This window comes from Symphalangus syndactylus, chromosome 10 (assembly GCF_028878055.3).
Source record: "Symphalangus syndactylus isolate Jambi chromosome 10, NHGRI_mSymSyn1-v2.1_pri, whole genome shotgun sequence".
In the NCBI taxonomy this organism is placed as follows: domain Eukaryota; kingdom Metazoa; phylum Chordata; class Mammalia; order Primates; family Hylobatidae; genus Symphalangus; species Symphalangus syndactylus.
This window is the reverse complement of record NC_072432.2, coordinates 101,909,536-101,925,148: the sequence shown is the minus strand read 5'-3', so window position 1 is coordinate 101,925,148 and position 15,613 is coordinate 101,909,536. Positions and strand designations below refer to the sequence as shown.

Below are 15,613 nucleotides of genomic sequence, written 5' to 3'. Positions count from 1 at the left end.
GTCTCCAAAAAAAAAGGAAAAAAAAAGGGAAAAATAGTGATGTACTAAAATTACCTCATAGTAGACTCACTAAAATTACTACAAAGATACATCTTTCCGTTTTTGTCCTAAAATTTATACTTTAGTTTTCTGTATGCCTCCAAGCAACATGCATCACAAATGTTAAGGTGACCTCTATGTGGTCTCATTTCAAACTTTTTCAACATCTCCCAGAAATAAAATAATAATTAAATTCAAGTTTCACAGTGAGCAGATTAGGTCATCTACTGAAAAAGAGAAGAGAAGTGGTAAAGTAAGGGGGCTATAGGAGATTACAAGTTTTTAAGTAACTGTATGAGGAATGAGAAAAAACTAGGAACAAAGGAAAATTACTGGGTAATGCTGAGGGTTCAATTAAGATTGGAGAGCATGAATACTTAGTGGCTCCAGTCTGTAAGTTTGTTATTTTCTCCAGCTGTGCTCAGTAGCTCAGAGCCAGGTACACAGAAGTCAGAAAGATGAAGTGATGTGGTTCGGTTTTAGACAAATGCAATGAAAAGACAAAAATGCAAAGCAGATGAACATATTTTGAGAGGTAAATAAGGTTCTCAGCTAGTTAAGAAAATAAAGGCAGGAGGGGATGATACATTGGGACAAAACAGTAATACTAGAGAGCTCTATAAAGCTGAAAAGAGACTGTGAATGTCTGTTCAAAAAAAAAAAAACATTAAACATATGTAAAAAATCATGAAAAGGTCTTCCATAGCAAAGTATCATTTCTTATTTTAGAAAATGAAATGCTCCTGCCTGACAATTCAAATTGTCTTTTTAAAGTGAACTAGAAAAGTTCCAAATGGAAATAGTCTAATACTTAAAAGTATTATAATTGCAAATCTAGATGTTCAACATTTCTGTGTAAATCTAATGATATTTTTTCCCCTATTTTAAATCAACTAAGGAAGCTTCTAAATTTCTTAGTAAACCTTTACCAAAAATCTTACCCTAAGCAAATGAGTCACTCTATACATCAATATTACCACTCTTCAATAGGCAAGAACTAGAAAACAAAATTATAGGGGTGTGTGTGTGTGTGTTTAAAATAAGGTCTTCTGACAAAAGAATTATTTCCTATTTCTAAAATCTGACTAGCTTGACCAATGATCATCAGTTGAGCTATTTACATTGCTGGTTCCATGAATGTTGTGTTTAACTGCTTTCAAAATACTACTCTACAATTTGGCACTGAAAAGTTATTAAGTATGCAGAAAGGCACAAAAAAATCTGTATTAGCAAGTTAAGTATTAATTATTGCTAGGTAATAACGCCAATTCTATGTTTTCTTGCAAAGCAACAGTAAAGTGATGACTTATGGGAAATGAGAACAGCTACAAGTAGATGAAGCTGTATTATGTTTTGTTACTGAGACACATGCAAAAGGACAGCCTATGATATGCCACGCAATACAAATAAAGGTAGAAGAAACTGCCATATCCCTGAGAATAGAAAAGATTTCAAAGCAATGAGTGGCTGGTGTGACCAAGTATAGACAGCATGAGGTTACCGTTTCCTTCCTATTGTACCCTAAAATAGTGTTGTGTCTTCTATTAATAGCAACTCAAATTCAATGAAATAAAATTTTAAAAATCAGAACACTTCATTCCCAGTCTTCCCTACTTTAGGACTGTATCACAAATCACTCAATTATTAGTTAGAAACCTGGAGATCATCCTTGACTTATCCCTTTCCTCACTTATCTACTCTTAACTCCAATACACATACAGAATAAGAACACTTCTCAGTATTATCTCTATTACAACCATTGTCCAAGGCACTGTATCTGTCACCTGTACACTGTAACAACCTACCCCTCCCTTTTGCATTCCCTGCACCCCACCCACCACTCCAATATTCACACAATAGCAAAAGCAAGGGTTCTCAACCTTACCACTAGTGACATTTTGGGCCAATAGTTGTTTACTGCTCTGTGCATTATAGAAGGTTTAGCAGCATCCCTGATCTCTATCCACTGATGCCAGTAGCATACACCATCATCCCCAGGTCTCTATCCACTGATGCCAGTAGCATACACCATAATCCCTAGGTTTCTATCCACTGATGCCAGCAGCATAAACCATTATTCCCAGTTGTGACAACCAAAAATCTAGACATTGACAAATGTCCCCTGGGAAGCAAAATCGCCCTCAGTTGAGAACCACTAAGCTAGAAGAATGTGTTTTGTTTTGAGACAGAGTCTTGTTCTGTCACCTGGGCTGGAGTGTAGCAGTACAATCTCGGCTCACCACAACCTCTGCCTCCCAGGTTCAAGTGACTCTCCTGCCTCAGTCTCCCAAGTAGCAGGGATCACAGGCGTGCACCATCTTGCCTAGCTAATTTTTGTATTTTTAGTAAAGATGGGGTTTTGCCATGTTGACCAGGCTGGTCTCAAAGTCCTGGCCTCAAGCAATCAATCTCTCTTGGCCTCCAAAAGTGCTGCGATTACAGGTATGAGCCACTGCACCCGTCCTAGAAGAATGTTTTTTAAACATTTCTCTTCTTAAAACTCTCTTAACAGCTTCTCATTTCACTTATAATAAAATCTATGAGTCCTAACTATCCCAAATACACCCTACATAATCCAGACTCTGCTTACCTCTCTAACCTCATGCAACGCCATGTACTCTTCCTGCATTATGTTCCCTCCAGTCACTATGGCCTTCTCTGAATTCCTAGAGCCATTTCTGCTAAAGAGATTTATCCTTGCTCTTCCCTGTATCTGGACTATTCTTGCCCAGGTTCTGTACACATCCTCAGCTTAAATTTCACACCCTCAGAGATGCCTTTCCTGGCCTTTTTTAATGTTAAGTACCTCATTATTACCCATCGTAACACCTCATTTATTCCCTTCACAGACAGTACTTATCATAATATATGATTATTTTGTTTACATGATACTGTCTCTCACATAAGAATAAATACCCTGTCTGCCTTCTTTTCCAGTACATAAATGAAATGAAAAATGTGTAACTTGGACAGCCTTAAGTAACAGGTGAGCTTGGCAGCAGTGATAATCCCAGCACCACCCTAATCTCATTCCCCATCCATGTTTATGATCATTTCCCCTTGAAGTGAAGGGGAGGGGAGGAGAGAGAAGAAAAAGAACCTAACGAAGCCCTCATCTGTAAAAACATCTTTGCCATGTTCTCTGAAGGGTTATAAGTGAAGTAAATGGCATGTAATGAATCTAAAGCACTTGAAAGGCTTAATAAAAAGCTTGTATTCAATAAATGATGGCTATGTATTTAAAGCACCAAAAATAATGCCTATAACAGATACTTGAGAAATGACAGTTCTCTCACCCCTTTAATCTATCACCAGGTTGGCCTGAATATAGTTAAGGATGGAACTCTGAGAGATACTTTCCCCCTTTTGGGTCTCTAGGAACACAACATGCTAGGTGTAACAGGTTAGGTATTCAAATATGTTCTCTAGGGAAAGCGAAATATCCATTAACCAAAGCCAACTCATCACAAAATGACCTCAGAATTACACTTTAATTTGTTTCAGTAAGGAAAATAATCATTATTATTAAATTTTAGAACCTAACTTTAACCATTGGGAGGAAAAACATCTAGATTATTAACAATGTCGGTGTTGGTTATTTAAAAATAACCACCATGGCTGGGCGCGGTGGCTCATGCCTGTAATCCTAGCACTTTGGGATAGATCACCTGAGTTCAAGAGTTTGAGACCAGCCTGGCCAACATGGTGAAACGCCATCTCTACTAAAAATACAAAAAATTAGCCAGGTGTGGTGGTGGGCGGCTGTAATCCCAGCTACTCGGGAGGCTGGGACAGGGGAGCTGCTTGAACCCGGGAGGCGGAGGTTGCAGCGAGCCGAGATTGCGCCATTGCACTCCAGCCTGGGCAACAAGAGCGAAAGCCCATTTCAAAAAAAAAAAATCAAAAACAAAAAAACACCACACTGAATACAAGTTTACTTACACTAAATAGTAAATTGAGTCCATGATTAGAATCAAGTAACGAAGGGGAAATAAACCATAAAGTACCACAATACTTTTAGTTAATAATTAGAACAAAATTATTTATCTTAAATTCCTTTTAATGTCTTGTTTCTGAAAGCAGCATGTAAATGCATTTGTGGGTATGGGGAAAATGATAAAGAAGTATAAAGGGGGCATAAAGGAAGCCAGATTGCCAGAGTCTGAATCCCAGATCTTCTAATTACTAGCTATATAACCAATTAACTTCTCTGTGCCTCAGTTTTTTCATCTGTAAAGAGACTTAGCCCTACCCACCACATGGGGCTATTCTAAGGATTACATGAGTCAATATATACAATACGTTAAGAACAGTAGCTGGCATCTAAGACACACTGTTAACTATTATTATATAATGTTATTATGTTCCTGTTAACTATTACTGTATTACTTTCTCTTTCTGCATCATTGTGGTTAACAACTACCATACTGGATAGCACAAATAAAAAAATTTCTATCACTGCAGAAAGTTACATTAAACAGCACTATATCAAACTGCAGCATAGTTAAAATGCCTGATGAGATAATGCATATAATCCTCTTCCCTAATTTATTAGGAAGTGCTTAGTAAAAAGCACTCCTAAACCTAAGTGTTTTTTAATCTACTTTGACATGTAACAACAAAGAACTTAGGTTTCATTTCTATTTAACAAAACAAAACAAATAAAGGAGGGCTGGGGAAGAGAGACTGTCTCTTCTGTAAAGATTTTTTTTTTTTTTTTTTTTTTTTTGAGACAGGATTTCACTCCTATCGCCCAGGCGAGAGTGAAAGGCACGATCTTGGCTCACTGCAGCCTCCGCCTCCCTGGCTCAAGGGATTCTCCTGACTCAGCTTCCAGAGTGGCTGGGACCACAGATGCATGCCATCATGCCTAGCTAATTTGCGTGTGTGTGGTTTTTTTGTTTATGTTTTTGTTTTTTTGAGTCAGGGTTTCACCATGTTGCCCAGGCTGGTCTTGAACTCCTGAGGTCAAGTGATCTGCCAGCCTCAGCCTCCCAAAGTGTTGGGATTACAAGAGTGAGCCACCACGCTCAGCCCAAAGGGATTTATGAATTTAAACTTTCCTGTCTACCCTACATCAAGCTATCCACTAAACTCTTCCTCTTTGTGAATGGTACCATGCTTATAAGAGAATTACTTATATTCAAATACAATTATCAATGTATTAAAAAAAGCAACTTAAAATATTGTAATATGATTCTTTAACACAGTAAATAAGATCTAGAGGTTAGTCTAACAATTACCTTAATTTTGAAGTACTGAAATTGTACTCCGGAATATCTACAACATCTGTAGTTTCCTTTTTTTTTTTTTTGAGACAGAGCGTGCTGTCACCCAAGCTGGAGTACAATGGCATGATCTCGGCTCACTGAAACCTCCACTTCCCAGTTTCAAATGATTCTCCTGCCTCAGCCTCTTGAGTAGCTGGGATTACAGACATGTGCCTTCACACCCAGCTAATTTTGTATTAACATTTTTAGTAGAGACAGGATTTTGCTATGTTGGCCAGGCTAGTCTTGAACTCCTGGCCTCAAGTGATCCACCCACCTCGCCCTCCCAAAGTGCTGAGATTACAGGCATGAGCCACCAGGCCAGGCATTTTTTTTTTTTTTTTTTTGAGACACAGTCTCGCTCTGTTGCCTGGGCTGAGTGCAGTAGCATGATCTCAGCTCACTGCAACCTCCACCTCCCAGGTTCAAGCAATTCTCCTGCCTTGCCCTCCTGAGTAGCTGGGACTACAGACACGTGCCACTACGCCCGGCTAATTCTGGTTAAGAGACAGAGTCGCCCTCTGTCACCCAGGCCCTCTGTCACTGCAACCTCAAGTTCCTGGGCTCAGGCAATCCTCCCACCACAACCTCTCAAGTAGCTGAGACTACAGGCCCACACCACCACACCCAACTAACCATCTGTAATTTAATATGAAAATATTTCTAATTTCTGTTGGTGACAAAATAAGCATTGCTAACACAACTGTGATTTGTTGTCAACATCTGAAATTGAAGGAACTGCTAAATTTCAGTTATAGGTTAGTAAAAATAAAGATGTCATTATTTTGCCATCCAAATTCACAAACCCACGGTTTTTTGTTTTAATTGCTTAAGATATTGGACTTTAGAGTCACAAAAACCTGAACTCAACCACTTTCCAGCTATGTAACATTGGGAAAAGGTACTTAACCTTTCTACCTTGCCTGTGAAATAGGAATAATACCTACATAAAACTGCTGTGTTGTTTAATTATTACGCATGTAAGCTACTTGACACCACGTTTGATACATTTTCAATAAATATGTACACTATTATAATCAGAACCAAGTCCTGTCTATATATAGTTCACAATTCTCACCGTGCATCAGAAACTCAGATTTGGGTTCAGCTGGTCTGGGACAAATCCCAGACACTGCTATAGTTTTAAAGCTCTCAGGTAATTCTAAGGTGCAGCCACTGGCCTAAGGACAAAGTTCAAACACTTTCCTTTGGCACTTCACTCTGCTCATGGCTTACAGCTCTGTATTTTAATCACTCTTCCCTAGTCACCGCATGCTCCAAACACAATCAAGTAACACTTCCTGAAGAGGTGGGCTATAGCAGTGATTCTTAAACTTCAGCCTACATCAGAATCACCTGAAGGACCTGTAAAAACACAGATTGCTCATCCCCAGAATTTCTGAGTTGGCAGGCCTATGGTGAAGGCCAAGAATCTGCATGTCTAACAAGTTTCTAAGTAATGCTGACACCACTGGTGCTAGGACCACACTTTAAGAACCACTGGGCTATATACCACAGCTCTGTCCGTTCGCATATATACACTGTTCCTTCACCTGGAATGTCATTCTGATCTCCAACATCTACCCTCGTCTGGCTTTCACTTCTCTTTCAAAACTCACGTAAGAATTCATCTCCTGGCCGGGCGCGGTGGCTCACATCTGTAATCCCAGCAATTTGGGAGGCCGAGGCGGGTGGATCATGAGGTCAGGAGATTGAGACCATCCTGGCTAATATGGTGAAACCTCGTCTCTACTAAAAATACAAAAAATTAGCCGGGCTTGGTGGCGGGCGCCTGTAGTCCCAGCTACTCGGGAGGCTGAGGCTGGAGAATGGCGTGAACCCGGGAGGCGGAGCTTGCAGTGAGCGGAGATGGCGCCACTGCACTCCAGCCTGGGCGGCAGAGCCAGACTCCGTCTTAAAAAAAAAAAAAAGAATTCATCTCCTTCAGGAAGCATTTGCTCACTTCAACAAACCACCTCAAAGCATTCATTACCCACTACAAAACTTGACTACAAAAAAAAAAAACAATACAGAATGTTTATGGTACAGTAATGCAAAGGGTGGATATTTGCTGGAATACACAGCTTCTTTTGTAAGAATTAGAAAAAGCACTCTCCTCTGGGCAGGTAAACTAGAAAAAGGTGGAAAAAGCAAATAGAATTTGTCAAGCAGAATAAAATCTGGATTTCAGCCTTCCCCTACCACTTTGGCCAAGTATCTTTAGGCAGGGTACCAATTCTACAACCATTCATGGCAGCCCCGGCACTGTGTGCCACTAAAATACAAAGGCAGAGAGAACACTTAGATCAACCCTGGATGGGAGAAAGAGAGGAGCAATAAGCCTATCAAGTAAAGATTTCTGAAGAAGGTACTACCTAAGTTCTGAGTCTTCATATGCCCCCCTTGTGTACTTCGGGAAAACAAGAACTGTGCTTCAATGTCTTTATAACCACACTATATGGCTCACTGTAAATGTTCAACGAATGCTTGATGAATGACTCAACGAGCAAAATTACATGAAAACACTTGCTAACCTCTTTTTCATCAAGTATGTAGCAAACACATGCCCACACCTGGCACCAGAAACTATAAGTGCTATCTAAATATCAACATTTTATTTGGCCTGTACGCTTATCAGCTAGTGGAAAGCATAAATTATTCCAATAAACAGACGGGAGGTGTAGAGGCAAAATGTCACACCTAGGTCTTCAAAACTAATGACTTTCAAATCAAAAACTGCATTACCTGATAAAGACTTAACTTCATGATTATTTCAACAGGGACTAAAAAAATTACAGGAAATCTTGGAAACCAGCTATCTGGCCAAAGACATTAATTTTAGAGATGAAGAAACTGAGGCCCAGAGAAGTAATCAATCAAAGACAACACAGTTAGTTAGTTGGTGGAGTTATAATTAAAATTCAGATCTCTGGCCCTACACTAGTTTTTGTTCTTCTACACCATGCTGCCTTTGTATCTATAAAATCAAATCTTTTATCCACAACTAAAAAAACAACAACAAAAAAACACCTCTTAGTCACAATTTTGTTGTCTGCATCCCAATGGGAGGAAAAAGTAGTAAGCCATCATCTTATTTTGTCTAGAGGTAACTTTCCAACTTTGTTCTTGGTTTCATGCCTAACCTTCTGTGTGCAGAAAAATAAAGAAAAAGCTAAGATTCATAAATAATCCTGATAAAGCCATCAAAAATTATCAACTACCAAAGAAGCATTACAATGTCTTTCCAGGATGCAGCACTTTTCTAAAGAAAGAAAAGGAGCCTAATTTTTGAAATATGTTTACTAATAAGCAGAACACGCTGGTGATAACCTTCATCTCTCAATTAATCAAAGTACCTTATCATCTGACCATTCTCATTAATAAATTTTTTGTTTTTGAAACAGAGTCTTGCTCTGTCACCCAGGCTAGAGTGCAGCAGCGCAATCTCGGCTCACTGCAACCTCTACCTCCCAGTTTCAAGCGATTCGCCTGCCTCAGCCTCTCAAGTAGCTGGGATTACAGGTGCCCGCCACTGCACCAGGCTAATTTTTGTATTTTTAGTAGAGACGGGGTTTTACCATCTTGGCCACGCTGGTCTCAAACTCCTGACCTCGTGAGCCACCCACCTCGACCTCCCAAACTGCTGGGATTACAGGCTTGAGCCACCGCGCTCAGCCTCATTAATAAAGTTTTAATCTATTGCTAGCCCTACCTGCTGATGAGAACCAATTAACTAAAATTCTTTGCTTACAGAAAGTAACCTCACCATTTACTTAGATTACGACTTTAAGATTAATGATCTTTGGATCTATGCACAACACAATATAGTCTAGTGGTTAAAACCGAACTTTTTTTTTTTCTTTTTTTTGAGACAGTCTTACTCTGTCACCCAGGCTGGAGTGCAGCGGCATGATCTTAGCTCACTGCAACCTCTGCCTTCTGGGCTGAAGCAATCCTTCCACCTCAGCCTCCAGAGTAGCTGGGACTACAGATGCGAGCCACCATGCCCGGCTAATTTTTGTATTTTTTTGTAGAGACAGGGTTTCGCTATGTTGCCCAGACTGGTCACAAACTTCTGAGCTCAAATGATCCACCCACCTCAGCGTCCCAAAGTGCTGGGATTACAGGCATGAGCTACCGCGCCTGGCCAAAGGCTAACTTTTTAACGCACACTGACAGGGAGAAGGGCATCTCCTTTTACTTTTGTATTTGCACTGTTGTGCAGCCCACAACAGTGGAATACTTTTATTATTATTATTCCCATTTTACAGATGAGAAAACTGAGACTTAGAAAGGTTAAAGAAGCTGCCCAAGTTTACATAGACAGAAACATGCAATTAGAATTTGATACAGTGTGATTCCGGCACCAGGAACTCTCCCAGACAATGGACAATAGCTTTCTTAGCCATCTGTCATGCGACAGTGCTCCATCTGTGAACACATGAGATTTTTAACTGTAACTAGCAGCACATGGCATAAACTAAGGCATTGTTTTCCCAAAAGTTAATTTAGGCTATAAGAACAAAATAGAACACAGTCTAAAATGTTCTTCAACTTTTATACCTTGGCACTATAAGAATTTCTGCACACATGCAGGCCGGGCACGGTGGCTCACGCCTGTAATCCCAGCGCTTCAGGCCAAAGCGGGCGGATCACGAGGTCAGGAGATCAAGACCATCCTGGCTAACACGGTGAAACCCTGTCTTTACTAAAAATACAAAAAATTAGCAGGGTGTGGTGGTGGGCGCCTGTAGTCCCAGCTACTCAGGAGGCTGAGGCAGGAGAACAGCATGAACCCGGGAGGCGGAGCTTGCAGTAAGCCAAGATTGTGCCACTGCACTCCAGCCTGGGCGACAGTGCGAGAGACTCCGTCACAAAAAAAAAAAAAAAAAAGGAATTTCTGCACACTTGCTAGTTTGTACTGTCTCTGCTTAAGAATAGGGGCTGACTATCTCTCAGTGCCCTAAATAAGACAGGAAAAATTGTAACCCGATACAATCATGGTCAACTAAGCTTCATGATAAAAGACAGAGGCAGGTACCTCAAAGGAGAGAATCATGGCAAACTCATGCTTGACTATGTATAAAACATTTCTTTTCTGCCTAAGATTGAGGAGGCAGACAGTAGTGTCTCAAACTACCACCTGGACCTTTAAACCAATTTAACAATTATGAAGAGAAATCTTGCCAGAGAGCCAAAAAACAGTACAGGTAATATTTAACTATTCATGTTATCTTGATTAGAAAATAAAGGGACTCCCCTGAAAAACTCTTCTGACCTATGTTTGTCATTTCCTGACACATAAAAAGGATTTATTGTTATGCGGGGCAGGAGGGGGCACACTGATAGGGAGAAGGGCATCTCCTTTTACTTTTGTATTTTTTATGCTTCCCACATCCTCCCACCCACATTTCATTAACCATGTTGGTTTGTTTTGTTGCTTTAGGGGTTTTGTTTTTAATCTCTCTCAACAGAATAGAAGGCTTTTAAGAGAAGAACCTACATATTTATCAATTTTGTATACCACTGCCACACATGTAATAAGTACTCACAAAATATTTGCTGCATCTTAACTGAAGGATATCCTGCCATTCGTGACAATGTGGAAAAACCTGGACATTATGTTAAGTGAAATAAGCCAGGCAAATACCTCGTGATCTCACTTACATGTGGAATCTAAACACGGTGAACTCGTCCTCTCCACCAGGCCTGCACGGTTTCTGGTCAGAACTCTTGACACTAACCTAGGAACCAAACTCCCCTCAATTATTATTGCACTCTCCAATTCCAGTTTCCATGGTGGGGCAGCTAACTTCCCTTCTTCCTTCCTACCCTATCCCTATCTTCCTTCCTATCCTATCCCTATCTTCCTTCCTACCCTGTCTCTCCCTCCCCAACTCCCTTTTTTTTTTTTTTTTTGAGACGGACTTCCGCTCTTGTTGCCCAGGCTGGAGTGCAGTGGTGCGACCTCGGCTCACTACAACCTTACAACCTTGACCTCCCGGGTTCAAGCCATCCTCCCACCTCAGCCTCCTGAGTAGCTAGGACTACAGGTGGCCAACATCATGCCCAGCTAATTTTTGCATTTTCTGTAGAGACAGGGTCTTGCTATGATGTCCAGTCTGGTCTCAAACTCATGAGCCTAGGCAATCCTCCTGTCTTGGCCTCCCGAAGTGGTGGGATTACAGGCATGAGCCACTGTGCCCAGCCTTGCCTCTGCACTTTTTTTTTCTTTCCTTTTTTGACACAGGGTCTCACTTTGTGTCCCAGGCTAGAGTGCACTGGCATGATCTCAGCTCACTGGAACCTCCGCCTCCTGGGTTCAAGTGATTCTCATGCCTCAGCCACCAAAAGTAGCTGGGATTACAGGCATATGCCACCACACCCAGCTAATTTTTGCGTTTTTTTATTTTTTAGTTTGAGACAGAGTTTCACTTTTGTCTTCCAGGCTGGAGTGCAATGGCGCAATTTCTGCTACCTGCAACCTCCACCTCCTGGGTTCAAGAGATTCCCCTGCCTCAGCCTCCTGAGTAGCTGGAATTATAGGCGCCTGCCACCACACCCAGCTAATTTTTTTGGGGGGTGGCGGGAGGTATAAAAATTTATTATACATAAAGAATATTACCACTAACAAATGTAGACAAGCTAGGACATGGTACTGGGTGGAGGATGGCTAGCTCTTTGGAAAGTGAAAGGTTTGGGTGGCGTAGGCCTCATGCCATGCTGATTGGTCAGTAGACGGGGGACACATGCCAAACACCACAGGGCATCAGATGCCACTCTGTGTGTCCACAAGTGTTCCCTGTTTCATCTGGGCCTTTGAAAGGAGCACACCCAGAAGCGAGCAACTGAAGCGAAGGGGCTTCCTAAGATGCCCCTTCCAGGCTTGTCTATGAAGTCACAGCAACACCATTTTAAGCAATATGTTTAATTGGATGAGTTCCACAAACTATCCACAAAGTTTCTAACCATCACGATTCAGTGAAGTACAAAACACTGAGTTACAGGCTGTGGGAAGAGAAGGCAGCATCAATGGTGGCACCTTCTAATCCTAGTTGTTCTAGGGGCAGGGAGAGGGGAAGGTCTTTTTTTAAACCAAGCCCCTCATTTCAATGTACAAAAGAATTACTCTGATTGATATTAAATTGTATTGAAAAAAATGGACTAAAAAGCAAATACTACTGTATGCTGGGGTGGAAGTGGGAGGAAAAAATGAGTCCTTCGAAGCAGGAAGGGAGATAGCAGGGGGAGGGTTCTGTGCCTGTGACCCCGGGTGGTCATTCATGCTGCTCCATTTTTACTTTCGGTGGTCTCAGGAAGGTCCGATATTTCTTCTCTTTCTTCCACTTTGTATTGGCTTGGAAGTTTCGCCAGCTGTCCACACGACCATCTCGACTTTCCTCAAAGTTTTTCTGCCACTCTCTTTCCCGTTTGGCTTTTTCTTGAACTTCAATCTCTTCTTCCCTTTGTCGTTTCCTTTCGTGTATCTCTTTGGCTTCTCTCTCTTTCCTTTTAATTTCCAGCTCAGCAAAGAGTTTCACTGTCTGTTTATATACAGCTTGTTTGAACAGCTCAGGATCACCCTCCTCTACAATTGTAGGTTTTCCTTCCTTCTTTGTTTTTTTTGCTCTTTCACAGTGTGTTCCACGTATTCTTTTCCTGCCTGAATTACATCCAGGGTCCTCTTCTTTTGCTTCTGATCTAGTAGCAACTTGCAAGCTGTGTCCACAGCCTCAAAAGCCTTTTGTGCTCTGTCAGCATCATCTTGATTTTTGTCAGGATGCACCAAGATGGATAACTGCCAAAACCTCTTTTTTATTTCTTCATCTGTAACTTCAGGATCTGAAGAACCTCAAATGGGTTGAAACTGAAGTAAGAGGAACCAAGACGGGTCAGTCTTTCAATCTGATTTTTTGATGTTAGAACCAAGTCTCTCTTCTCTATTTGTTTCACCTCACCGTAGAAGGTCATAAATGCTGCCTCGATGCTGCCTCCGCCACCCGAAGTCCTGCTCTCTCCTGAAGCCGCCATTTCCCCAGCCCAGCCACCAAGTGATCCCCACAGCTAATTTTTTGTATTCTTAAGTAGAGACGGGGTTTCACTATGTTGGCCAGGCTGGTCTCGAACTCCTGACCTCGTGATCCACCCGCCAAGGCCTCCCAAAGTGCTGGGATTACAGGCGTGAGCCATCACGCCAGGCCAATTTTTGCATTTTTAGTAGAGACGGGTTTCGCCATACTGGCCAGACTGGTCTCAAACTCCTGAACTCATGTGATCCTCCCGCCTCGACCTCCCAAAGTGTTGGGATTACAGGCATGAGCCATCATGCCAGGCCTTGCCTTTGCATTTTATGTTCACTTTTTCAACTTCTACCTAGTCTGCCTTTTTCACCATACTACCTCTTGCTTCCTGGCTTTCAGTTAATGATACCGCTTACTATATTCAACAAATATTTGTTAGCCCTGTGTCAGAATCTATTCTAGATAGCAGTATAAAGGAGGCGGATAAGGTCTCTCATCACAGAGCTAACATTCTAGAGGGAAGAAACAGACAATAAATGAGCACTTTAAAAAATAGAATAAGGCCTGGCATGATGGCTCATGCCTGTAATCCCAACACTTTGGAAGGTCAAGGCGGGACGATCACATAAGTTCAGGAGGTTGAGACCAGTCTGGCCAATATGGCGAAACCCGTCTCTACTAAAAATGCAAAAATTGGCCCAGCGTGATGGCTCACGCCTGTAATCTCAGCACTTTGGGAGGCCGAGGCGGGCAGATCTCAAGGTCAGGGGTTCCAGACCAGCCTGACTAACATGGTGAAACCCCGTCTCTACTAAAAATACAAAAATTAGCCGGGCGTGGCCAGGCACGGTGGCTCACACTTGTAATCCCAGCACTTTGGTAGGCCGAGGCGGGCGGATCACAAGGTCAGGAGATCGAGACCACAGTGAAACCCCGTCTCTACTAAAAATACAAAAAATTAGCCGGGCGTGGTGGCGGGCGCCTGTAGTCCCAGCTACTCAGAGAGGCTGAGGCAGGGGAATGGCGTGAACCCAGGAGGCGGAGCTTGCAGTGAGCCGAGATTGCACCACTGCACTCCAGCCTGGGCGACAGAGCGAGACTCCGTCTCAAAAAAAAAAAAAAAAAATTAGCCAGGCATGGTGGTGTGCACCGGTAATCCCAGCTACTCAGGTGGCTGAGGCAAGAGAATCACTGGAACCCAGGAGGTGAAGGTTGCAGTGAGCCGAGATAGTGCCACTGCACTCCAGCCTAGGTGACACAGTGAGACTTTGTCTCAAAAAATAAATTAATAAAATAAAATAAAATACTAAAAAACGCTCAATTCATAGAAGCACAGACAAGAATGAATGGTGGTTACCAGGGATGAGAGCAGGCGATGGGGATTAAGAAGACATTGATCAAACATATACAAATTTTCACCAGGCCCAGTGGATCAGTCCTGTAATCCTAGCACTCTGGGAGGCCAAGGCGGGCAGATCACCTGAGGTCGGGAGTTCGAGACCAGCCTGGCCAACATGGTGAAACTCCATCTCTACTAAAAATACAAAAATTAGCAGGGCATGGTGGCATGCATCTGTAATCCCAGCTACTTAGGAGGCTGATGCAGTAGAAACGCCTGAACCCCAGAGGCACAGGCTACGGTGAGCCAAAATCGCACCACTGCCTTCTAGCCTGGGCGACAGAGCAAGACTCCATATCAAAAATAATAACTAGCTGGACACGGTGGCACACGCCTGAGGTCCCAGCTACTTAGGAGGCTGAGGCATGAGAATCACTTGAACCCAGGAGGCAGAGGTTGCAGTGAGCCGAGATTGATCGCACCACTGCCATCCAGCCTAGGCAACAGAGCAAGACTCTGCTTTCCTCCTCTGCCCCAAAAAAAGGATACAAATTTTCATTAGGAGGAACAAGTTCAAGAGATCTATTGTACAACACGGTGGCTACAGTTAATAGCAATGTATACTGGATACTTGAAAATGCTAAGAGAATAGATTTTAAGTGTTTTCACCACACCAAATAAATATGTGAAAAACAGTATATATTAATTAGCATGATTTAGCCATTCCATAATGTACACATATACCAAAATGTTATTCACCATAAACGTAATTATTTGTCCATTTAAAAATAAGATTTTTCTAAAAATAAAAAAAGACTCTAAACTGTATTCCCATCTTAAAAATGAGAAAATTGAGGACTCCAGAAAGTAAATGTCCTACCCAAGGTAATTATTACATAATAGAATAGGGAAGAAAATCAAATCTCCCTGAAATAAACTTCAAA

General features: G+C 41.9%; 1 protein-coding gene and 1 pseudogene across 3 annotated transcripts in view; both read right to left on the bottom strand.

The window, feature by feature from the left end:
* Nucleotides 1–15,613, bottom strand: part of STAG1 (STAG1 cohesin complex component) — a 424,583-nt gene that overhangs the window by 394,264 nt on the left and 14,706 nt on the right. The gene's annotated exons all lie outside the window — the stretch shown is intronic.
* Nucleotides 9,094–13,440, bottom strand: LOC129491269 (dnaJ homolog subfamily C member 8-like; annotated as a pseudogene).